Genomic DNA, 25,088 nt, shown 5'->3' on the forward strand with positions numbered 1-25,088 from the left:
CAAAAGTAGCTATACCTTTCTGTATTTCTTCTATAGTAAGGGCTCACATGCTTCCTGCTACCAACAGAATGGTTTGGAGAGGGTGCTGTCTATATTAGTCTCCTATGGCTGCCCTTACTAATTACTAGAACCTTGGTGGCTTAAAGCAACATGCATTTATTATTTTACAGTTCTGGAGATCAGAAGTCTGAAATCAATTTAACTGGGCTAAAATTAAGATGTTAGCAGACTGGCATTCTATCTGGAGGCTCTAAAGGAGAATCATTTCTTTACCTTTTCTGGTTTCTAGAGACTCTCCGTATTCCTATGCTCATGAAGGCCTTCCTCTGTCTTCCAAATGCATGGGGTCAGCCTCTGCTTCCCTCATCCTATCTTTTTCTTCTGCCTTTGACTTTCTAGTTCTTCTCTCATAAGGGCCCTTGTGATTACATCTGGCCCATCAGGCTAATATAGGATAAACTCCCCATCTCAAGACCCTTAACTTAATCACCTCTGCAAATTGTCATGTAAGGTAACGTTTACTCGTTCCAGGGATTAGGATGTGGACATCTTCCCGGGGTCACTATCTAGCTACCACACTGTCTATGACTAGAAACGAACACAGTTGCTAGCCCTGAACTGCGGTAGTACGTACAGGCACTATGAATACAAATAAAGTAACTGGCCATACATATATTTAAATAACTAAAAAGAAGCTAGTACAATAACCTCAGAATAAGCGCTATCAGTTTTACTTGCACAATATCACTGTTTCTAAATAATTCTAGGAATTATGTGAATTTCATAGCCAGCCAATATAATAGGCATTGTTCTTTTTCTCTTTCACCTTGGTATCAAATTCTTCTTAACAGCTCCCTGAACGTGTTTTACACTTGCCAGTCACGGATCATTATGGAAAGGTGATACATCCAGGTACCTGCCTTCCATTCTGGAAGTCGAAGAATCAAATGGTTTCTCTCCCTATGCTGGCACAGCCAGGGAGTTACTGCCTGACTGAAGTTTGGCCCGTCAAATGCTCTCCCCTGTGACTTGACGCTTGATCCAGTAATATGAGGTCAGAAGAAACAGTTGGCATTTATCCACGTTGACCATGTAGCACAAAACCAAAGCACTTCTATCTTTCAGGCCTCCTAGGCCTCCAGTATTGCCGTAAATCCTGCCTGGTTCTAAGACTGCTTTCCAGCCCTCCCTTCAGTTCTGGAAGTTTCCATGTCTTTCCAAAAAATTACGTTCTCTTAAGTTAGCCAAACTGGGTTCTGTCGCTCACAGTTAGAAAACCCTCATCATCGTAGTGTTACATAGATACTATCATTGCTAGGGTAAGTCTACCATATGAATTTTGTAAGAAAATTGATTTTCCACTCCAAGTAATTTTATTCACTAATGTCCCCTAATTTGAGTTAGGGCAGTCTTATTTATATGGCCTCATTAAAATTCTATGGATTAAACATATTTACAGGTTTGGAAGGGCAAGGTAGTTGCTTTTTACAGATTAGGGAGGCTATTTTTTTACTTTGCCTTTTCATGGAATGTTATTTGAAACATTAGGTGCCTCTCTGTAAACCATTCTTGAACTGGCTGGTATATCTTTTAGAGGCTTGTTAAAGCACTGGTGATCATGGTACTACACTGCTGAGGGTTTACTTCCATTTCCTTGGTTTAAAGTTTTTAGTGGTTTAAAGTTTTTTTTCTTTTTCTTCTTTAATGGAAAATCACTCAGTGAAATTGCGGAAAAGCGATTATTTATCTGAGTCATATTTTTATGGAAACCGTTTTTCACTTCTCTGCATTTTTAGAAGTGTTTCCTTAAAAAGGATATGCTATTAATATTTATAATTAGATATCACACAAAGCAGATGCTAAATCTTATGCTATAACTTTATGGGTAAAATTACATAAAGAAGATTATATACTCTTTGGCATAATATTCTCTCTGGAAGCTATGGAACAAAGGACATTGTCCACGAAGACACCTTTTTTTTTTTTTTGAGTAGAGGAAAACAGGAAGACGGTGATTAACCACGATTATTTTAACTATTATTCAGAACAGTGTACTTAAGTGGGTAGAGCAGGAGCTCAATAAATACTTAATTGCCTTTTCTCTTTGACCTACGTCTCAGTTCACCTATTCACACTCTCTCCAGTCTTACTTTGAAGCCACGTGGATTCTTCGTTTTTGCAGAGCACTAGACGCCCGGTCCTCGGCCTCTGTGAATGGGCCTGGCTTCCAAATACACATGGGGGTGGATAGTGAGTGGGGAGTTTTCTGAGGTCGGAGGACGGGAGGAAAAGGGATTCCTTTTCGTTAAAACCGAGAGAACCGGTGGAATAAATATCGTGTAACCTAAGCCACACCCACCCACGCACCCAAGAGCCATCTTTGTGTAGACAAGGGAAACTGAGGTTCCGAGGAGTAAGTGAAAGTAATGGCACTGGGTTCGAACGTCGGTTCTTGTGAGTCTACCCTGTCTCCTCCCTGGCGATTACTTCTTCGAAAATTCTAGTGGGGACCCCGAGGATGGAGAGCAGAGGACAGGAAACCCTCTCTTCGCCAAGTTGATCTCGTGTGAGAAAGAACTGTTGTTACGAGTTCCCCCGAGCCCCTGTCTTTAAAAGACAAGGTTAGGGACAACGGCTGGCAAGAGTAGAGGAGCAGGTTCAATTCCCCGGAGACTCTGCGCCAGGGAACGGACGGGGCACGCCCACTAACGGGTGGCCGCCTCTCGGTTCCGTCCCAGGCACGCGGGGCTTTCCCGTCGGTCCGGTTTGAGTGCGTGTGAGTGCACTCGCCACCGGAAGGCTGAGCGGGCAGAGGCCGCAGGCCAAGAGCACGCTCCGGGAGAGGCCGGGCGCCTCCCCGCGGCCTCGGCGCACGTGCCTGGGCTGGGGCCAGGGCGAGTGGCCGCGCCGTAGTAGCTGGGGCGGGTGGGAGCGGCTGGCTCCGGGCCGCGGCCGCCGCCCGCCCGCCGGCTCCGGTGGTTGGGCGGAGGAAGCGCGGGACTCCTCCTCCCCACCGTATTAACATGCACCCAGGGGCGGGTGACCAGCCCAGCCTCGCCGCCCCAGCTCGCCGCGTCCCGGCGCTCAGCCTCCGCGCCAGAGGCGAGCGCTGCGCTCCGGGCGCCGCAATCCCGAGGACACGGCCTGTCCGACACCTCCGGCCCGGCGAAGTCGGCGGCAGCATCGGCGGGAGCGGTCGCAGCCGCCTCTGCTCCTCTCTCCGTTGCTTCCCGTCACCTCGCTGAGACCCTGTCCGGGCCGCGGGGACACCCTTTTTCGTCCTCCCCCCGAGGCTCGTGGGACCGACGGACGGACGCAGGGATCCAGGGCCGGACTGCGGGCAGCGGCAAGGTAACGCCGGGCTGCGCTGCGGGGCTGGGGCGTGCGCGCGTGGCGGCAGCAACCGGAGCCCGGGCCGCCGCCAACCACCGCGATCGCAGCGCGCTGGGTGTATCTTGACCGCCGCGCGGTCGCCGCTCCTCTCGCCCGCGGAGGGACGATGGGCTGGGCTCCCTTGGCCCGCTTCTCCTTCGCCATCCGCCGCCTGGGGCGCACTCCCGGACCCCCTGGGGACCCCGGGAATCCGGGGGCCAGCGCGCCCCTCTCCGGGCTTGTGGTCCTGGCTACTCCCTCTTGGGGCCCGGGGAGGGGACGGATTTCTAATTGCGACAGGGTCCTGGAAGGGGGAGGGGAGAACACTAGTTCCCGTCATCTCCACCGGCCAAATTCACACCTCCCCCCGCCCCAACCCCCGGTGCGCCTTGCAGGGGAGGAGGGGGCTGCTCACTGCAGGGGAGTTTTCGGCTGGCTCCTGGGTCGTTTGCCAGGCAAGTTGTTGCACTTGGGTTTTTAGGTGACATTTTGGCTTTGGTTGTGGAGAGAGCCTCCTCCCGTGTGTGTGTGTGTGTGTGTGTGTGTGTGTGTGTGCGCGCGCGCGCGCGCGCGCGCGCGCGTAAGAGAGAAAGCCAGAGAAACAGAGACACAAAGAGAGACAGACAGAAGCTCGCAGGGGGAGAACGAGACACAGAAAGAGAGACACACACACAGAGGACGGGATTCAAGGGGGAGGTCACTGTAGAGTCGCCCCCCGCCCGCAGCCGAGGCCAGTTCCCGGCGAATCGCGTGGCCAACCTTGAGACGCGGTATTCAGTGAATTGAATGAGCGGGGTTGGAGCGGAGACCAAACCGGGACTTCTCCTCCGGGCTGGGAGAGATAACAAATTGCACTTTCATTGAGGGGCGGCTGCAGCTGCGGGAGGGACCTTCGGAGGGCCGCTGGGAGATGAAGACCCTGCATTCAGGACTCCGGCCGCGGCGCTCGCTCCTCGAGGAAGGCGAGCTGTCCCTGCTTCACCCGGTGGCCCCTGGGAAGCCGTGGGAAGCGGCGACCCGCTGTTCGGGTGCCCGCGCCCCGAGACACTGAGTGCCTGTACCGGAGCTCGGCTCGCGCTCTCGGCTCCCGGGCTCGCCTTCCTCCGGGCCACTAGCGCTGCGGAATTTTCTGTCTGAAAACCGGAGGGGGCGTGCGGATGGGAGGGGGTATGAAGTGGCCAGAGGGCCGGGACAGGGACGCGGGTGGGTAGATGTTATTTCTTTTATGGACCCAGGCAGGACTCTATGTACACCCCTGACACAGTGAGCCTGGCTTGGGTTCCTGAGAGATCGATGCTTCCTGCTTCCCTTGGCATAACATGGGAAGTTATGGAATTACAAAGATGAAAGACATATAATTAAAGTAACAATTAAGAACAGATCTTTATCTTTTATGGTGTTCATGAATCATGAATGGCTTTGTAAAGTGAAGGATCGATCTGAGTTGTAGTCAGGCACTGGGATGAGGAATGTTTAGAGCTAGGAAAGCGATTTTAGGACCCAGTGCAAACATCTTGCCAATTTATTTTTACCAGGGAGGACCTAACTGCTTTTTGAATGTTATTTATAGCAGAATTTCAGTTTCAGGAAGCAACTTTCTATTGGCCAATGTAATTTTGCATCTATAGCAATAGTCGTTATTCCAACTTGGACGGAAATGACATAGAAGCAAGAAATGTTAGAAGTGTCTCAATTTACATAATGTCAAAAGGATAAAGTTTTCTTTTCTCGAATGTTTACAAAGGAAATTCAAAGCCATAAAACCACGTTGCATATATCTATGCAAAATATATGAAATTTAAGTGGTCAGGTCATAAAAATTACTCAGTTCAGAAAATTTATATTCTGGCATAAAGAGGAAATAGAGAATTTCATGGAATCTGATATCAGTAGCTGTGGTATTAATTTCCTTGGATGTATCACTTCAGTTTAAAGTTGCAGCAGGTGAAGACACTGCTTTGCAATATTACAAGTTTCAGATCTAAAATCCCAGGACTACTTTTGAAAAACAAAACAAAACAAAACTGACTCGCTGAAGAGAAAATGCTACTTGAATGAGAAAAGACTTGAGCATATTTGCAAATATAGGACATTGAAAAAATTATACCTGTCTTTCTATTTCTCTGTATGTTTCCATTAGGGTTTCTATTCTGTTTCCCAAATGAAGCATCTTATTTCAAATATTATAGGCAACATAAATGTTGGCACAATGAACTGGTTAAAAGATTCCTTAAAAAGCTGTGAAGTGATTTTCTGACAAAACTCTTCAAATAACACATACGCAGTTGTGCTTTTGAGAGATAACAAATACATGAGTTTTCCCTATGGGGAATTTTCTTTAATTTCTCCTCCAAAATAAATTTTATTCTGCCAGGACTAAAGCCTTGACGAAACATGTCAGTAATTATGGAAAGCAAGACCTTCTTCTCAAAATATTGCATACCCCATATAGAGAAATAGCCTAAAACTAAGCGGTGTTCTACTTTCTAAATCCTTCTAAGCTTAAATGTCCTTTGAATCAAACTTGGAAAGATGGGTTGCATGTATTTTGATTTAACTCTGTTAGACATGTGTGCCTTCATTCCATATAGCCAACTAGATTCATTATTTTTTTAAATATAAAATTAAAACTAGGAGGAGGGAAGCTGAGTTCATACTAATGACTCATGTAGAGATATGTAACATGATAATAGTTTCAGCTACAACTTAATTGAGGCAAGGGCCATATTCTTTGTATAGCAACTTCTGGAAACAAAAAAAAAATCAACATTCTGATTTCGATTTCATATAATATTTTGAATTGAGAAAGAATAATCACATGCTATCCAAATGAGTCTTTTTATAGTGAAGTTTGTATGATAGACGCCAACTCCCATGATCGTGTCTTCTTGATTATTCCCACAATTAGCTCCACCCTTTATCAGACCAACTCTGTTCCCCGCAGAAGTTTTCCTTAGGAAGCATTCATCTTCCTTAGGAGGATTTTTATGAAGAGTTCATCTCTATAGAAACCACACTTGCCTCTCTTTGCCTAATTTAAGGAAACAATGCTGTTGTAAGTTCTTTTGTTTCTTTTCTCTTTTTCCTTGGTAATTATTTCCCCCCTGCTAAAGGAGCAGCACCAAGGAAAGCTGAAAGGCTACCCAGACTTTTGAGAAATCTGAACACGCCCCACCCCTACCTCTCATATTTACTATCTATGCCTTACGTATGTTGTATGTTGTTCGCTTAATGTGTTTTTCATTTTAAGGAAGCGCAGTCACAAAAGACAGAAACACAATCACAAGAAGGCCCTTTTTCTAGCATTCTAAACATTTTTATGCTGCTGAGATGCTTGGGGTTTCAAAAACACTCCATGTCTTGTGCTGTCTTTTATTTCCAGAGGATCCTAAGAGCTTGTAATTCTCCATTTTCAAAGAAAGGGATCATTTCACTGCCCATTCCCCCCACCCTTAACTTTCTCCCTGCCTCCTTTTTATTTTTATTTTTTTATGTTATTTATTTATTTATTTATTTATTTATTTATTTATTTATTTATTTATTTATTTTGAGAGAGAGACAGACAGACAGAGCGGGGTAGGGGTAGAGAGAGAGGGAGACACAGAATCTGAAGCTGGCTCCAGGCTCTAAGCTGTCAGCACAGAGCCCGATGTGGGGCTCGAACTCAGGAGCCATGAGATCATGACCTGAACCGAAGTTGGAGGCGACTGAGCTACCCAGGTGCCCCTCCCTACCTCCTTTTGAAATCATGGGGAATTTGTAGCCTGGTTCCTGTTACTGCCCAATGGGCCTGGCTTTCACAGATGTGTGGTCTTTCAGGAATTAGAGAGACGTTCCTTCTTCTACCACAGTCCTTTGCTTTCGTTTATTAAACATCTGCTGATAACTCACTGCCTGACGTACCAGGTATCAGTTCCTTTTCTTCTAACACATATTTGTTTTATGCAAAAAAAAATTTTAATAGAAAAGTAAATATTAAAAACGTGTATAATATACCATTAATACATAAAGCATTCGAGCGTTTATGTACATTTACTACACACACACACGCACACACACACGAGGTTGGTATTGCATATGAGTTGTGTTGACCCATCAATTTTATATTCTTCGTTCTAGTGAATGGCAGGGGCCAGACAGCTGGTGTACCGGTGAGAAACTAGAGTTATTCTCTTCCTTTATGGAGTTAAACGTTGGTGTTTATTGTTTTCGCCTTCCCGTAGGAGTTCATGATTTGCCGGTAAGAAGTGCTATCCCACTTCGGAAGACCAGCTCATGCACAGGAGGCCCTCTGGCCAACCAGCCGTAGATTTCTGGCCCAGATTCTTGGACCTTTTCTTGGGTAGATGAGAACCAGCGAAACTGGGATGTGATTGCCCCCCTTGGGGTTGTTGTGATGAGGGATCAGGCTTCTGGATCTGCTGTGCATCTTGGCTCACAACGAAACTGTTCATGTTTATATTCTCTTATCAGAGTTTGCTCACCCGATGTCACTGACAATTTCTAGATCCTCTGTCCACATGTTTTTGTCGGGTGTGCAAGCAGTGACACAAAAGCAAGCCACGGAGAGCGTAGTTTGGCGGTGTGTGAACTGCCCAACCCTGCCAGATTTTCTTAGTATTCATCAGAGCAGGGGCTTATCGAAGCCCTGGATAAGCAATTAGGAAATGAGGGTTCCCGTTAGGGCCGGTTCCCTCCCCAGCTTGTGTGTCCCAGTCCGCACCCTCCCAGTCTGCACCGGGAGGGCTCAGAGACATTTAAATGGCTCCCTCAGGCAGCTTGTGGGGAGGTCTCTCTCTCTCTCTCTGGGCATGTTTCCAGCTCTGCCGCTTTGCTCTGTGACACGGTTTTGGCTAATTTGAAAACATCTGCTAGAGTAACTTCCCTTTTCATTCTACTCCTGGAGACCGTTTATTAGTATATGATGGGAGGACTGGCATTAATCTTTGCTCTGACCTCAAGATTACACCCTTCCCCTGGAGACCCTTTCTCCCTCAGTTTCAATTTCAGTGGAAACTCGGAGGGAAGTCTATTTCTGGACGAGAAATCTCCCTGCTAGATATCACTGAGATTTCTTTACAAAACACACGCTGCAGTTTCAGAGGCAAATGGCATTTTGATCTTGTCTCAGACTTTGCAAACAACTCTTCCATGATATGATTCATCATACTACTCTAGTAAAAAGGCAATGCGTCGTCACTCCCTTGGAAGCTCCCTTCCCAGACATTAACCCAGAAGCAGAATAACCTTTCAGTCTTTCAAACAGGGATATTCTTTTCCGTTAGAGCCCAAGGGGTGGGGAGGTGGGAGTGGGGTAGGGGTGGGGAGGGACCGGACCTTGAAGCAGTAACATATTTAGAAGTTGATTGTGTGAGCCCTTGCCTAGGCAATTTAAAATTTTTTTTTTCAACGTTTTTTATTTTATTTTTGGGACAGAGAGAGACAGAGCATGAACGGGGGAGGGGCAGAGAGAGAGGGAGACACAGAATCGGAAACAGGCTCCAGGCTCCGAGCCATCAGCCCAGAGCCTGACGCGGGGCTCGAACTCCCGGACCGCGAGATCGTGACCTGCCTAGGCAATTTAGAGAATCGCTTGGTTCTATAGCTCCTGTGAAGCAGCACAAGATGTCCTTTCCCCACTCTCCCTGGCACACTGTTTCTTACATTATTTCCTCTTTCCTAGACCTCAGCTGAAAATTTAATTTAATCCGTGAGGCTCTCCAGTTGAACACAGCTTTACTGCTTTATACTTTTCTTCTTTTCGCGGTCCTTTTCCAGTAAATAACGATGCTTTGACTTCTATGATTATCCCGTCAACTGTCTTCCCCACTGAACTGTGCATTCCATGGGATCAAGGACTAAACACAGCATCTCACCAAATGTCAGCAGGGCCCCGCACAGCCGCTGGCCCTCAGTAAGTGGTCAGTAAACAGCAGCGAAGTGAGTGAATTAATAAACCCATGAGGGGATGCAGATCTGTACTCTAACTGTGTAAGGACCAGAACCCTGAGGGTAGTATCATGCGGCTTTTAGAGGCCCCCTGCAATCTTAAATCCTGCATTCTCTACTCTGATAACACCTGGAAGATACAGGCCTGATCCCAGCGTGGCCAACGTGTGCTGGGTTAGTTTGTGCTAGTTTCCCAACCAGGGAAACTGCAGTCTGCTGGAAAACTGAGGGAGGTTCTGAAGCAAGACAGGGATTAAGAAACCAAACAAATCACACAAAAACAAAACCTCCCATCCCCTATCCTTCTTCCCCTTTCTTACTTGAAATAAGCATCTGAATAGCTTAACCCCCCACCTGCCTATGTTTTGAGTGCCCCCCCTCCAAATGTAGCACTACTTCTTTTCTCCCTGGCCACCCCAAAGGACTGAGCACTCCCTCCTATGTCTCTGTGGAATCTGGTACACATTTCGTAGCTTTGTATTTCATTGTCTGTTCGTGTGCCTGTCCACCTCTAGGAGACCATAAGCTCAGAGACAATGGTGAGTATAGGAGCCGCGTATGGAAGGACTTTGAAAGACTGAATCAGACCACAAGGATGAGAGACCAATCTAGCAGGAAGAAGAGAAGTGGCTACAACCGACTTTCTTGCTTGGGCCTGATTTCTGTATATGTCCTTAGAACCTGCGTGGGGTGTGGCTCTCATTCATAGGTGATGCTGGAATCTGCCACTTAAAATTAGGTGGACTCACAGCCTTCTGAGTAGTTTCATGATGTTTTTTTTTTTATACTAGTTTCTGGCCAGGCTTGTAGTATATTCCGTCCCACTCTGTGCTTCTGAGATCTTGAGTGATGTGGTGAGGTGGGCCACCCTCGTGGATACGCTTAATCTGACACGTGACACCCTGCTTTCGATGCTTGATCCACTGTTCAGCCCTAAATGAGGAAAAGTAAGACTTAACACGGACATGGCTCATGTTGCTATAAACTATGATGTGCAATAATTTCTCCAGATCTGTTTTTCTTTTATTGATGTTTTAAATTATCTTGCTTTGATGATAAGAATCCTAAGGGATGTAGATGGTCGATGTAGATCTTGGCATGGCTATAGCCCCCACACATGGGCAAACAGACAAACAAAATGAGAATATCTCCTGTGTACTCATTAGCGTGCAGAATACAGAAGTGGAGACACTGTTCAAATCCTTGGGTGGCTTAACATCTAATCCAGAGGATAAGATTAACATGTAGAAAATAATTAGTAAGAACATGTTATAAAATCAAACTAAGGGCTCAAACGTCTGAGACCAGTCATACTTATCCTGGGCTTTTAAGGAATGACAAAGCTCAACAAAGGACAGGATCCTTGGATCCGTCTTCCTGGATGGGTAAGAGTTAAATGGAAGGGATGACTTTTCAGATAAGGCAAAAACATTTACAAAGACATGGAAATGCAAACCAACTTGGTGTATTCCTGGTTCAAGGAGATGGTTCTCTGCTCTGGCTCCTCTGATGCATTTGAATTAGACCTGGAGATGAATTTGATTGAGAAGCACGGAGAATGTTTAGAGTTGACAGGAACCTTGAAGGATTTGGAAGAGGCAGTGATACAGAGAAGTGGCTGGCCTCTTAAACTGATGGAAGTAGGTCCGTCTACCACCAGATGAGAACCGAGAGAAGTTTTAGGAGGCTGTTGCATTAATTGGGGCATAAATGAAGGGAACCAGGTCTAAGGAAGTAACCATGGGAGAAAAGAAGACATGAAAAATATTTCGGAACAAATTTCAAGTAATATTTGACTCATTTCTCTTTTACCCTATACCTGTGTTGCAAACTGCGTTCAATTCTTTGTTGTTAATTACAGATTATTGTGAAATATTTTAGTAACACCAAAAAATTAAATATTAAAATAAACACCTATGTATTCACCCCCCTCCAGATGGTGAAACAAGTCATTACACATACTGTTAATACTCCCAGAGTACTCTTTCTCTAGGCATCTCTCCCCTCAATGGTACTCTCTATAGAGGCATACCTCCGAGATACTGCAAGTTCGATTCCAGATGACCACAATAAGGTATCACAATAAAGCGAGCCAAATGAATTTTTTGGTTTCCCATTGCATTAAATTATGTTTACACTATGCTGTAGTCTATGAAGTGTGCCATAGAATTATTTCTAAAATAGACATATATATGCGTACCTAAATAAAAAAAATACTTTATTAGTAAAAAAATACTAACTATATTCTGAGCGTCCAGCAAGTTGTAACGTTTTTGCTGGTGAAGGGTTTTGCTTTGATGTTGTGGCTGATGACTCATCAGGAAGGTTGGGGTGGCTGTGGCAATTTCTTAAAAGAAGACAGTGATGAGGGGGCCTGGGTGGCTCAGGTTGAGCGTCTGACTTTGGCTCAGGTCAGGGTCCCACAGTTCATGGGTTCAAGCCCCGCATCCAGCTCTGTGCTATCAGCTCAGAGCCTGCTTCAGATCCTCTGTCTCCTTCTGTCTCTGCCCCTACCCCGCTCGCTCGCTCTCTCTCCCTCAAAAATAAGTTAACATTAAAAATATTGTTTTTAAAAAGAAGACAATGAAGTTTGCCACATTGATTGACTGCCTCCTTTCGCTTGAAAGCTTAGAGGTCGTTGTAAGGTTGTTAACTTTCCTAATTTCAATATTATTGTGTCTCAGGGAATAGGAAAGCCCAAGGAGAGAGACAGGGATTGGCTGGTCGGTGGAGGAATCAGAACACACGATGTTGATGGATTAAGTTCATCATCTTGTATGTGTATGGTTCATGGTGCCCCGGAACAATGACAAAGTGATGGCAGAGATCACTGATCACGGATCACCATAACAAATATAATAATAATGAAATGGTTGAAATATGGTGAGAATTGCCAAAATGGGACAAGAGACCTGAAGTGAGCAAATGCCGTTGGAAAAATGGTGCCCAAAGATTGGCATAACGCAGGGTTGCCACAGACTTCAATTTGTAAAAAATAAAATGCGATAAGTGAAGTGCAATAAAACAGCATATGCCTGTACTGAATTTTTGTGTTTATCATTCGCATGCATTTCCTTATGCTTTGCTATGTATGTGTGTACTTAAGCAATATAGTCTCACTTTGCTGTTTGTAAACTATATAAATAGTAAATTGCTCTGTAGTCTTTTTCACCTTACTTTAATGGATTAGTGTTTTGTGGATATACGTAGATCCTATTTAGTCATTTCTACTGCAGTGTGGTATTCCATTGCATAATATATCATGTTTAATGTATCAGTCTTCTGTCAGTGGGCAGTCAGGGTATTTTCCAACAAGGCTGCCGTGAACATTCATATATATACATGTCTTGTGCTAACAAAGGAGACTATCCTTAGCATATCTCCTTAGGAGTGGAATTATGGAAGGGTGGGATTTGTGCCCTCACCTTTAGTGGATAATGCCAAATTACCAAAAAAGTATTTAACTCTTTGTACTCCCATCGGCAATCTAGAAGAGCCCCCTTTCCCTCATATCTTTGCCAGTACTTGGTGATCCATTTTATTTTTTGCCAGGATCATGAATGTGAAATGATGGCTCCTTGTAGTTTAAACGTGTTGCTTCCTGACCGACTGTTAGTAATGTTGACTGTTTCTTTCCTCTGTTGATTACCATTCAGGTCTCTTTGGAATGCTTATTCATACATGCTGTCCATTCTCCCACAGCTTTAAAAAAGAGGTTATTGATTTGTAAGAGTCATTTATATATTCTGAATACCAGAGTTTTTCTGTTATCGGCATTTCAGCAATCTTCTCCCCACTGGTGGCTTGTCTTTTCATTTTTATGATGTCTTTGGACGAAAAGATTATTTTATTTTACGTTAAATTCCAGTGTAACTAACCATGTTCTATTAATTTAACATGTGCGACATAGCGATTCAACAATTCTATACATTACTCAGTCCTCACCATGATAAGTGTACTCTAAGTGCCCTTCACCTATTTCATCCACCCTCCTCCTCTCTCTCCTTTGGCATCACCATTTCTCCATATTTAGGAGTCTGATTTTTTGGTCTCTTTTCCTTTGTTCTGTTTCTTAAATTCCACATATGAGTGAAACCATATGGTATTTGTCTTTCTCTGACTGGCTTACTTCACTTAACGTTATACCCTCTAGATCCGTCCATGTTGTTGCAAATGACAATGTTTCACTCTTTTTTTTTTTTTATGGCTAGTATTTCACTGTGTGTATATGCCACATCTTTATCCATTATCTATGGATGGACGCTTGGCTTGCTTCCATACCTTGGCTATTGTAAATAATGCTGCAGTAAACATAGGGGTGCATATTGCCTTTCAAATTAGTGTTTTTGTATTCTTTGGGATAAGTACCCAGCAGTGCAATTGCTGGATCATATGGTAATCCTATTTTTGATCTTTAAAGGACTCTCCATACTGTTTTTCACGGAAGCTGCACCAGTTCGCATTCCCACCAACAGTGCCTGGGGGTTCCTTTTTATCCACATTCTTGCCAACACTTGTTGTTTCTTATCTTCTTGATTTTAGCGTTCTGACAGGTGGGAGGCGATATTTCAGTGCGGTTTTGATTTGCATTTCCCAAATAAGTCAGGGTGAGCATCTTATCATCTGTCTGTTGGCCATTGAAAATCATCTTTTAATTATTTATTTACTTTTTATTAAAAAAATTATTTATTCATTTTGAAAGTCGGGGCACCTGAGTGGCTCAGCGAGTTAAGCGTCTGACTTCGGTTCAGGTCATGGTCTCGCAGTTTGTGAGTTCGAGCCCTGCTTCGGGTTCTTTGCTGACAGCTCAGAGCCTGGAGCCTGCTGCAGATTCTGTGTCCCTCTCTCATTCTGCACCTCCCTTGCTCATGCTCTGGCTCTCAAAAATAAATAAATGTTAAAAAAATATATTTATTTTGAGAGAGAGAGAGGGACAGAGAGAGAGGGGGAGAATCCCAAGCAGGCTCTATGCTGTCAGCATGGAGCCCGACGAGGGGCTCAATCTCACAAACCATGAGATCATGACCTGAGCTGAAATCAAGAGTTGGATGCTTAACCAACTGAGCCACCCAGGCGCCCAAAAAAATCTTTTTAAAATTTAAAATCGATGCATTTTTTATTGTTTATGGTATAGATAAGATATCTTGTTTAAGAAATCTTTTCCAATTCTGAAGTGATAAAGGCATCATCCTTTCATATCTTATAAACTGTTAAAGTTTTATTTTCTCGTTTAGTTCTTTAAGACTTTCTTATCAATGGTCATTTTATTTTTTTTATTTTATGTTTTTTAAAGATTTTTTTATTTATTTTTTGAGAGAGAGAGAGAGCAAACTGGGGAGGAGAAGAGAGAGAGGGACAGAGGATCTGAAGCAGGCTCCAGGCTCTGAGCTGTCAGCACAGAGCCCGTCGTGGGGCTCGAACTCACGAACAGTGAGATCATGACCTGAACCGAAGTCGGAGGCTCAACCAACTGAGCCACCCCGGCGCCCCTCAGTGGTCATTTTATAAAGCCTTTTATTATGTTACAAATTTGGGCAAGACATACGACTTCTTTTGGTCTTAATTTCTTCCTGATGAAACGAAAGTTTGGAGTAGTTGTGTTGTGTGAATTCTGCGGATGCTGCTTGACTTTAGGGCTTCATCATTTTATGCATGGGATACACAGAGGTCTCCTAATGGCACTTCTTGTCTGCAGGGTCTCCTTCTGATTACACCTGGATCCGGGCTGACTTTTCAAAGAACAGTCAAAGTCTTTGTGAGGCTCCTCAGACTTTGTCCTTGAGACCACGAGGACGGCAGTCACGTCCCTTTGCACTTGCCAGCCTCCCGTAGATCTGAGCACAAACCAGGACCACAGTTGGCTGTCAGACACGTGGGCGGGATGAATGCCAGAGACACAGCGGGCTCGCTTCGTTGCTTAGCTCTGTTTCTTAACCAGCCCCTTACATGGAACCTCCTTTCTGCCATAGCCACCCCTACTTGTCATGACTGTGCCTTTCTGGCCATTCTCTCCTCTTTATTTCTTTTCGTGTATTTTGAATTCTGTCTACTTGACAGATTCTCCTAGGGCTAGGACAAGGAAAGTCAAGGATTCTTTCCCCTTTCATGTCCTTCTAGATAGTTTGAATGTTTTACCACAGGCAGGGATTTCTTTTAAGATGGTTGTTTCAAAGCCCTCTCTCCCGGAAGGCTGGTCAAATCTCACCTCTCACATGAAACGTTGTATTATTTTATTTTATCATTTATTTTATTTTATTTTATTTATTTTATTTTATTTGGAAGTATTTATTTTCCGAGGGGGGAGGGGCAGAGAGATACTAGGAGAGACAGAGAATCCCACGCAGGCCCCATGCTGTCAACGCAGAGCCTGTTCTAGGGCTTGAACCCACAAACTGTGAGATCATGACCTGAGCCAAAATGCAGAGTCAGGTACCTAACTGACTGAGCCACCCAGGCGCCCCACATGAAGCATTTTATAACTCTAGCCCAAGATAAACCGTTTTCTGAATTCGAGTTGCATTTTTCCGGATCATTTACTGTTTACATTCTAAACCTTTTGTGTGAATACTCCTAGATTTTAAGCTCCTTTAAGGGATGTGTTTGCTTAGGTAGCTTCGTATCTCTCTAACGCCTAAGAACAAGAGCCAGAAGAGTGGGTTTTCAACGGGTCATGGTTGCTTTCTTGAAGATTGGTAATCAGCTTGTGGAGATGACATCAGCTGAGTGGAAATTTAGAGTGTGAGGACACTGGGATTAGTGAATTGCTGGAACATAATAAGGATTTGGGATAAGAAGCTCATTCTTAGTGAACTGAGCTCTATTTTGTGTGTGTGTGTGCATGTGTGTATGTGTGTATGATTTTTGTTGTTGTTGTTTGTTTTCGTTTTTGTTTTTTGGAGTTAGAGAGCTTGTGAGCAGGAGAGAGGGACGGAGCATGATAAGCATGAGGGGGGCTTGATCCCACAACTCCAGAATCATGAGCTGAGCCAAAATCAAGAGTCAAATGCTCAACCAACTGAGCCACCTACGTGCCCCTGTTTGTGTTGATTTTTGAGACAAATATTGGACATGTCCCACTGGCAACTAGGAAAACATTAAAACTGAGGGTTTTTTTGGGGGGGGGGTGTTGCCTGGGTGGCTCAGTGGGTTAAGCGTCTGACTTCAGCTCAGGTCATGATCTCATGGTTCATGGGTTCAAGCCCCACGTCGGGCTCTGTGCCGACAGTTCAGAGCCCCGAGCCTGCTTTGGATTCTGTGTCTCCCTCTCTCTCTGCCCCTCCCCGAATTGTGCATGCGCGCTCTCTCTCTCTCTCTCTCTCTCTCTCTCTCTCTCTCTCAAAAATAAACATTAAAAAAACAAAACAAAACTGAGTTTTAGGAAATAACAAAATTTGAGGTGGTGACTAGGGAATTACTGCTGGAAGGTGATCAGTAGACTCAGGATGTTAGCCGCTGTTTCTGTGTTCCAGATAGGGGTGTTCCCCCAACTCCCGTCCTGATTCTACTATCCTGAGTCATCTAACTAGCTAGACGACTTTGGGCAAGTTAGTTAATTTTTCTGAGCCCAGTTTTCTCATCTGAGAAATGAGGATAATTACATTTACATTTTGGAATTTTTGAAAGGAGTAAATGAGCCAACCTATGCAAAGTATCTGGCTCAATGGTGGGCTCATGGTGAGCACTTAATAAATGTTGTTATTAATGATATATTTTATCTGCAAGAGCTACTGCCAACCAACCTTTTTATGTCAAAGTAGCACCAAGAATTAAAAAACAAACAAACAAACAAACAAAAAACTTGTGTGCTCATGAAATAGTTCTTCTCTTGTAGAAAATTCCTAGAACTTATTTCATAGTCCTTTATTGTCTGTCACCGGTGACAGACAAGTCACTTATAGGATACAACTTTCAGTGTTGCCTTGTATGCTCCATATGCTAAATAAATATCTATAGGGAAAGAAGCCCCCAGCCCCGACAGCCCAGCCTTGTCTGATGCTGCGAGGAAATGACAAAAAAACATCAAAATGACATCCTTCTTCCCAAGGCAAAGGAAGTGTGTGACAATTCAGTTGTGAAACAGTTCAGTGCATTTCAAGCAACATCCAAAATGTGAATTTTAATTTACTCTGACCAAAGTACGTACTGACTGTAGGACAGGGAAAAAATCCAAAGGCTAACCCAGAAAAAGGAAGCTTTGCTGGCTCCTTACAGAGGAGCATCTCCGTGAGGTCATGGTGAGCCCTGAGTAGTTGTACATTGGCAGGTGGGGCGCACATGTGTTCGGATTGCGTCCACCTTCCCTGCTCCGTGGGGTGTATCTTCTGCCTCCCTGTCAGTGTGTGTTCAGTCAGCCCACAGTTTCTCCTGGAGAGGGCTCAGTGGATGAAAACCGGTAGAAATCAGAATGAGAACTTCAATAATTGATCAGGTGGAAGAATTCTGTTTGTTTGTTTGTTTGTTTGTTTGTTTCATTAAAGGACATGTTTCTGGGCAGTTGTATCTACATTATTTGGGTTTAAAAATGTTTTAATCCAGTTTGTTTGGGGCGCCTGGGTGGCGCAGTCGGTTAAGAGTCCGACTTCAGCCAGGTCACGATCTCGCGGTCCGTGAGTTCGAGCCCCGCGTCAGGCTCTGGGCTGATGGCTCGGAGCCTGGAGCCTGTTTCCGATTCTGTGTCTCCCTCTCTCTCTGCCCCTCCCCCGTTCATGCTCTGTCTCTCTCTGTCCCAAAAATAAATAAACGTTGAAAAAAAAATGTTTTAATCCATTACGATAACGCAATATTTCTTATCTTGTGATTTAGGTTTAAAACCCCATAGAACATCATGCAAAACACTTTTTCTCAAGGAAAATACTTTTTCTCAAGGAATTCTTTCAGGAATTCCTTTTGAGTAGAAATGCTGGCACACAGAAAGTGTCTTGAGATGCTCCCTAGAGAGATGATAAAGTCACATTAAATGCAGTTTAAATGTTGGCAATACTAATTGACAGATAAGGCGTGTTCTAAAGATGTGCTTATAAGATGAATCTTTGTGGACATCAAACAGGATTATCCCATAGAAATTGTGCTATATGGCGGTGGCTGGTTTCTAAGATTAAATTTCTAGAGTATTTTTAACGCATTTTCTACAAACAGTATTACTCTAATGAATACCATATCTATCTAAAAGTCAGGACTTTATGAAAAACAGGAATTGTACATTTGGACTGGGAATACATATTACTCCTACCGTGGAGTTAGGGGCTCCCCGCTTCTGCTGCTTGTCAGATACTGGATGATACTCCAGCCATACTCACAGAGCTATGGTTTCCATTGATCCAGGACCAGAATCCATCGAGGGGATGACGGAACCTAAAGTTCTTACTCATTGACGCTCATAATTGTTAAACGTCTATGTTTACATAAGCTACTTCTCTACTTAAGTTTGAATGAGGAAGAAAACTCTACTATAGAGCAAGAAATATATGTTACTGATAAGTCAGATGTCAGTGGGTTAAGAGTGATAGGTAGAACTGTATTTCTTTGTACTTAGGTGATTTTTGTTAGATTTTTTTTCTTTGCATTTCAGATCCTGAAGATGCCCACTATGGGATGGTGGGAATTACCAATTCGTTCATTCACTCATTTAACCAACAACAATTTATTGAAAACTTAGTATATGCCAGGCATTATTCTAGGTGCTTTGAATTCAGTCTTGAACAACAAGGACAAAAGAGACATGCCCTTGAGGAATTTACAATCAAGAGGGAGGAAACAGACTATAAACAATAAGCATAATGAATACTTCTTTGACAGTATTGGGACGATTAACAGCTTTAAAAAAAGGATCAGTGGAAAGGGATTATTGAAGGACTGTTCTCTGATAGATTTCTGGTAGAGAAGGAAATGAGGTGTTTTTTTGGTTGGTTGTTTATTGTTGGTTTTTCTTTGTCTGTTTGTTTTGAACTCAGACCTTCACTTGAAATGTGAGGATTTGGGGGTGCCTGGGTGGCGCAGTCGGTTAAGCATCCGACTTCAGCCAGGTCATGATCTCTCAGTCCGTGAGTTCGAGCCCCGCGTCAGGCTCTGGGCTGATGGCTCAGAGCCTGGAGCCTGTTTCTGATTCTGTGTCTCCCTCTCTCTCTGCCCCTCCCCCGTTCATGCTTTGTCTCTCTCTGTCCCAAAAATAAATAAACGTTGAAAAAAAAATTAAAAAAAAAAAAAAAAGAAATGTGAGGATTTGACAAGCCTCCAGGCAAGGTGTGGGATTATTTTCACTGCTGTGTCATTTTCCCTTCTCTGTTTTAACAGCTGTCTCTATGCTCCTCAGAAATGGTATCTACCATAGCGCGTCATAACTAGTTGTGGTTTTTAATCTCCCACCATACTATGAATTATAACATAAAGCATGTTTCTCATAACGTATCTTCCTGCAACAATACTTCTAGCATAATAATGGTGATTGTATATCTTACTGAAGCCTTGCTGCACGCGAAGCACGTTATGCCAGCCCCCTGTAGAAAGTGATATGCTTTATGGAATATATTCTTAGACCACAGAGCTTCCATGGCTAGAGCTGATCATTGAACTGAGGTCTGTTAGCGCTAGGTTCTGTACTCCCCTGGTGCCTAACCCAGTGCCTGGCACTTGGCTGCCCTCCCTCCAAGAGATGTAGAGTGAAATGGGAATCAAATAAGCTGTAATGTTGTGAAACTCCTAACTCTCAGAAGTGTGAGTCCGGTTGCCTGCAAGTTATAACCTCCTCTAGTTTTAAATCAATTGCCTTTACAGCCTAGCTGACCCAAGAAAGCAGTAGTTACTTGGAAATTTCTTAAAGGGACGCTTTGCTTATTTTTCTTTAATGTCTTCCTCCTGTTTCCATAGATCTCATACTTGGAGAACACACAAGAAATAGAATTACTTCTGTTGAAATCACGACCTTCTAGTTGGAAGGCAAAACTACTTTTGTTCTATAATGTCCGCCATAGTAAAGAATCTCAGTGGGTCCTTTTTTGTTTTTATTTTTTCTGAGTTTTCTCTTGAGTTTCACTAGTACCGGCTTCAGTGGGTTCTTTGAGGATGCAGGGTTTTGATGACGTCAAGAACCGAGTGCATAAATAGGCTGTGTCTGGCTTGACATTTGCTTTCTACCTGTTTTCTCCCTACTTGTCAGAGAAATTTTGCGTGACAGAGGTGAATCTCAGTGGGACCTTCTAGGGGGGTGACCATCTGCTCGCTCTGAAGAAAATCAGTCCCTTCTTTCCAGGAAAGGGTCTGTTGGCTGCACGAGAAACTTGAGCTGTTTCCCATTGAGTAATCTACTTGAAAGGACAAATGAGAACATTCCTCAAAGACAAAGCACAAACACACATGAGGTCTTCAATAGGGAACACATTTTAGAGAACACAATTAAACCTGACACGTCTGTTACAAGATTCAGATTAGGACTTCAGTGGCAAGGGGAAACAAAGATGTTAGATCATCCTCCTAAGATAGCCCTGAAAGAAAGAACTTCTTGCTTCTCACTCCTTAGGGTTCTTTGCAATCCAGCCAGATGGAATTAAAAAACGTCCGACTGTTTAAGCACACATTGGTAAGTCAGCATTGTTATATCCTTAACTCCAGAACAAGGTGATTCGACTGACTTATAAAGCAGTGGAATGCTCCTTGAGTGTTTTTTTTTCCACTCTAATTTTCTAAGAAATTGGCAAGTTGACTGTATGAGAATGTCTAAGTATCTCTACCTCAGATAAAGTATATCTGTGTATCTGCCAGCAGATAACAAGCTGAAATGAAGAAAGGTACATGTAAAACTGAATGCCTTTTATGAAGCATTTTACAAATGAAATACCTTAAATCTTTCTTCCCGTGTTTCTATATAGATCATCTCTAATACTTTTTTTGTTGAGAATTTACACTTCTGACCCCAGATGCATTTGAATGTCCTGACTGACAGAGCACATAAACTTAGTGAAAGTTCTAGACAGGTACTAGTAAATGTAATGTACTAATAGTAATGCATTAATTTGTTGAAGACAGAAAATAAATGGCCAAAGGCTTGGCTACGTTTTAATCTACAGGGGTCCTACACTGAAATTCGAATTCCATTCTTATTAGACATGTTCTTAAACTTAATTTGCATACGCATGTATGGAGTATACAGAAGTCAGAACATTTTATTAGAAATTCTATAATTGAAATGGAGACGTTCACATCAGACAGTCACATATGTTCAGGTAAAAGTGTAAAAGCAACACCTATTTGCTAAGGTATTTTGTTCCATCCGCCTGGAATTTTGACTCCTTTTCACGTGACTGCTTTTTTTTCCCCTCATTGATGCCATTTTTTTTTTAATGTTTATTTTTGAGCGAGCACAAGTGGGGTAGGGGCAGAGAGAGAGGGACAGAGGATCTGAAGTGGGCTTTGCTATGACAGAAACAAGCCTGATGTGGGGGTTGAATTCATGAATCAGGAGATCATGACCTGAGCCAGAGTCAGACGCTTCATCAACTAAGCCATTCAGGTGCCCCCATTAATGCCATTCTGGACCACCATTTGAAAAAGGCTTCAACCTGCCCCCATTATTCTCTTTCTCAGCAGCCTAGCCTAGAGTTTCTTAATAAAGATCTGTCAAATATTGGTTCTTAAGAAACGTTTTTCCAGAGAGTGAATAGGAGGTACCAAATTCTCAATAGTTTACATTTCTTGCTTATAATAACAGGACATATTTGAACATGAAGTTCAAGTCATTATTAGTGGAAGAAGTTGAGTTTAAAGTTGTGGTTTTAAGTCTGAATCCTACAACTATGTCAACTTCTAGTAAGTGTTTGGAAATCATCATCAGAAATAGCATCATCCCTATTTCAATGAACTCACCAGCTAATGGGAAGGAAGGAAAGAGTAGGATTCAATTCACTGAGGTTAATAGGGTGATGGGATGTTACATGATGCTGGGGCAGGACTGAACAGGGTCACCAATTCCGCAGGTGAGTCTTAGGGAGGGAGGGTTTCTCAGAGATGGGGATCAGTGATGCAAAGGAACATCAGAGTTGGGAAGGAAGTACAATAGTCTTTCCTGAGCCTTGTAAGGCAATTCACAGGAAGCTCCTTCTCTTCCTACCATTACCTTGCCAACAGCAGTGAGCATGTACCTCTCTCAAGGTCTCTTTGCCCTTGTGTCAACTGATAGGGACTAGTATTTGGTGTGCTAAAATGCTAATATTCTGTGCACTATAATTTCAGATGAGCCTGGTGTTCCACAGAGGTTTCAGTGACATACGAAATACACACTGAAGTCAAATACTTTACAAATCATATGATTATAATGATGAGCAGGCTAGGGATCCAGCAGTTAAATTTTGAAACATGAAGAAGCCTGCGGAGGAAGCTTGAGTATGTTTTACGTAAACTATGTTGGTAGTAAGTGTAACAACAGAAGTTGAAGATGAGCTCTATTTTTTGGGGGGGGGCGGGGAGGGGACCGTGGGATATATTTTGGGATAGGGAGACTGATAAATGTGATGAAGGGAAAATGGGAGAATAAGGGCAATGGGGTTGGTGTTGGGGGTAAGTAATGGAGTGGTGTTTGGGGTGAGTAATGTGGTGGTGTTGGGGTTAAGTAATGGGATGGTTTTGGGGTAACCACAATCAAAATGGGGTGGTATTGTGGGTAAGTAATGGGCTTGTGTTGGGGCTAAGTACTGGGATGTATCGGGGGATAAAGAGTAATGTTTGGGGGCAAGTAATGGAGTAATGTTGGGGGTAAGTAATGGGGTGGTATTGGGGTATAAATAAGGGTTGGTATTGGGGAGTAGGTAAACACTGGGAAGGAACATGAGAGATTTTAAACAGTTGCATGGGTTGAAAATCTTGGAAAGAAAGTGTCCCAGAAGGATTTGTAGACATTTTCTATGTCTTACACTTTGTATAAATCTTACAGAAAAATCTACATTATTCTTCTTAATTTCTGGAACTATTTTTTAATCCATCAGATGGACTCAGGCTTCAAGTTATTACAATCATGTGTATACTAATGAGAATGAATAAAGGTTATGAACCCTTGTAAGGATCCGGGACTGAAACGTGATTAGCCAGAATGATTTTCTAGGGAATTAAAGTAAATGTTGGACCTATCAGATGATAGCATCAGTCTAGCATTTCAAAGACATTTACTGATGAATTATTTGCCATATACTGTTTGGTCCTGGGGTATAAAGTTACTGCCTTCTGGAGGGACCGGTATATAAGCAAAATTCGGCGATTTGTTGTACGAAGTTCACAAGGGATACTGCCAGAACCCGGAGAAAGTGGTATGTAACTCTTCCAAAGGAAGCTCTTGAATTGTTTATCTGAAGGGGACAGTCCATTATTTTGATGAGAAAAATTAGCACTAGTAACAGGAAATCAGTACCCTTTCTATGGTAATTCCTATGTCTCTACCAGCTATATGAAGTGGACACATTCAAAGGTTGTGAGAAGAACGTAGAAATGCTATTTCAGTATATGATTGTTTTAAAACCATATTTACTGTGCAAGGAAGTGCAATTGGTAGGCAAAACTAAGATCATACCAGCATAGTATATTATTTTAGATATTGTTAATTGATCAATTGTTTAGTTAATTCTGGGAAATGCAAAAGAGGTTGAAAACGTTATCCCTGGATTCAAACATCTCACCTAGCTTGTATGTTCTAAGAGACTTGACTATTTTGTCTCTCTCTAAAGTTGCATTAAAAAATCTTTGTCAATGTTTCAGTCAGTTGATACTGTTCATAAAATTTCAGAAATGAAGCAGCCCATCTGTTCCTAGAGCACTGTCATTTCTCGGTGACTTTATTGGATTTTCCTCTTGGCTGCTTTATTGTTGTTTTGGAAAAATTGTTTTTCTTCTATGTCCTGACTGCATGGATGGAGAAAACCAGTTCTTCCTTCCATTGTTAGGGATTACTCCTTTGTTTCCTAAAGATAAATTGAACCTTTTAATAATGGCTTATAAATTACTGATGATATTCTCTAAATACTTTATTGGCATCAGTTGGACTTTGACTGAACAAGAGCTGTTGGTAGAGTGCTGTAGTTAAACATAACCATTATTAGAGCTCATGAATTTAAACCTAACTTTCTAAATTAAATTAAACTGAAAACCTAAATGAAACCTAAATTTCTAAAGAAAGAAGCCAGCTCCCCTTCACAAAGTTGCCTTCGCTGAATCCAAATTAAGAACTAATTTGTCATCATTTACCTACCTCTACATCTACATGTATCAGGAATCCACACCCTTGTCTAGATATTGGAATCCTCTAGAGAGCCTTAAAGAATAAATGACGGATCTCAAGTTCTATCTTAGACCACCTTGATCTAGGGTAGATTAAGGTATGAGCATTTATCAAGCTTGCCATGTGAATCGGGGGCATGTCTGGGGATAAAACTGGTTGACCAAGAGCAGTAGTTCTCACAATATGGTCTCTTGACCAGCAGTAGCCCATCATCTGGAAACTTGTCAGAAATGCAAATGCTTGGGCCCAATTCAGACTTCATGAATCAGACACCGAAGCATTGGCTGTTAGGTTCCTGCCCCCAGCTAGGTACTGCTATTTGTATGTCTCTGCCTGCAGGTCTCAGACTGTTAGACTTGGGGATTTGCTCTTTTTATAAGAGGAAGAGACGTAAAAGATTCCTGCTGGAAACAAGGGATCATTAATAGAGTCTTTTTTAACATGGCCGTGGTTGTCTGCTTTCAGACCACTTCCCTCAGAACCTGCTACTCTGCTGACTTCCACGAATGTCTCT

The 25,088-nt window shown here is 43.0% G+C and overlaps 1 protein-coding gene across 9 annotated transcripts in view; it reads left to right on the forward strand.

Annotated features, from left to right (window-relative positions):
* The window catches only part of DLGAP1 (DLG associated protein 1), a 1,131,601-nt gene that overhangs the window by 233,324 nt on the left and 873,189 nt on the right, over positions 1-25,088 (forward strand). For 8 of the 9 annotated variants that reach the window (XM_045042033.1, XM_023241780.2, XM_045042037.1 and 5 more), the window contains exon 1: positions 3,230-3,351. The exons of the other annotated variant lie outside the window; for it this stretch is intronic. The gene's annotated coding sequence lies outside the window, so the exon portion shown is untranslated. Of the gene's footprint in view, positions 1-3,229; positions 3,352-25,088 lie in introns of those variants that run through there. 9 annotated transcript variants of the gene reach the window in all.

The sequence above is a fragment of the Felis catus genome, chromosome D3, assembly GCF_018350175.1.
Source record: "Felis catus isolate Fca126 chromosome D3, F.catus_Fca126_mat1.0, whole genome shotgun sequence".
Classification (NCBI taxonomy): Eukaryota; Metazoa; Chordata; class Mammalia; order Carnivora; family Felidae; genus Felis; species Felis catus.